A 1,572-nucleotide genomic window follows, 5' to 3' on the forward strand; every position below is an offset into this window, starting at 1 on the left:
GTTACCTCCTAATAACATGTCTAAAGTATGAAAGACTAAGTCTCACCATCTTGATTTCTAAGATGCATTCTGGCTGCATTTCCAAAACAGATTTGTTTGTTCTTCTGGAAGCCCATGGTACTTTTAATATTCTTTTCTAACACCAACATTCAAATGTGTTTATTCTTCTCTGCTCTGCCTTACTTATTGTCCAACATTCAAGCACATATGAGGTGATTGAAAATATCATGGCTTAAACCAGGTCTTTGAATAGGAATAAAACAAAGTAAACATCTTTCTGGTGTTCTCTGCTTCCAGCTAAGATCCATCTGACTTCAGCAATGATATCTGTCATTCTACATTCTCTTCTGATTCCAGCATGAATTTCTGGCAGTTCCCTGTCAATGTACTGCTGGAAATATTTTTTTATCTATCTTCAGCAGAATTTTACTTGAATGTGATATTAATGATATTGTGTGATGCTTCATATTCCATTAGGTCACCTTTGTTTGAAATGGGCACAAATATGGATCTCTTCCAATTGGTTGGTCAGGTAGCTGTCTTCCAATTTTCTTGACATAGACTAGTGAGCCCCTCCAGTGTTGCATCAGTTTGTTGAAAGATTTCAATTTGCATTCCATCAATTCCTGGATGCTTGTGTTTCACCAATGTCTCCATGCAACTTGGATTTATTCTTTCAATACCACTGGTTCTTGATCATATACTACCACTGGTCTGTCAGTTTGTCAGACTGTTATAGTTTCTTTGTTGCTGTGATGCTGGAAGCTATGCCACTGGTGATTAAAATACTAGCGATTTCATTCATAGTGCACTGGTTTCAGTGTAGCTTCAAGACTAAGACAGACTAGGAAGAAGGAGAGGAAGACTCCTTCTGAATTGTTAGCTATTGAAATCTTATGAGCAACAGTGGAACATTGTTAGATATAGTGTCACAAGATGAAAACATTATGAATAGCAATGGAACATTGTCAGATATAGTACAGGAAGATGAACATCTCAGGTTGGAAGGTACTCAAAATATGACTGGAAAACAGTTACCTCTTCAAAGTAGAATAGACCATAATGATGTGAATGGAAAAAAGCTATGGGAACTTTCATTTGCATGTGACATAATTCAAAATGAAAAGAAACAGCTGCAAGAATCCATTAATAGAGACGTGTGAAAGCAAGCGACCTGCCTCCCGCTGAACCAAGCAGCGTCCCTCAGCCCTGCCGGGCGTGCGCCGGCAAACAGCTCACCTCACGCTCAACTGAACTGAGGAGCACGGGGGCAGGCAGCCCACCTCCTGCCGCGAGCAACCACTGGGGAACCCCATTTGGGTCTCTCCTTTATTTTTATTATTATTTTTTATCTTAGAAGGTTCAGCAGGAGCCCGACGTGGTCCTGAGGGCTGGGGAGCCACTACAAGGTCACCTGAATTACAGGGTCAGGAGTCCACACCCATCAACCGCTCCTCAGAAACTCTATAAAAGAGCATTAGGGGAGGGACGTCCGGTGCTTCCCTTACCCAGCAACACAGGCTAGCCCACTGCCTAACCTCCAAGGCTCAAGCCCTGCCAGCAAGGCACAAG

General features: G+C 42.0%; 1 pseudogene; it reads right to left on the reverse strand.

Moving 5' to 3' along the window:
* Positions 1-1,316, reverse strand: part of LOC102827190 — a 91,784-nt pseudogene extending 90,468 nt beyond the window's left edge.
* Between the last annotated feature and the right edge of the window lie 256 nt (positions 1,317-1,572).

Source organism: Chrysochloris asiatica, unplaced genomic scaffold, assembly GCF_000296735.1.
Source record: "Chrysochloris asiatica unplaced genomic scaffold, ChrAsi1.0 scaffold00147, whole genome shotgun sequence".
Taxonomy (NCBI): domain Eukaryota; kingdom Metazoa; phylum Chordata; class Mammalia; order Afrosoricida; family Chrysochloridae; genus Chrysochloris; species Chrysochloris asiatica.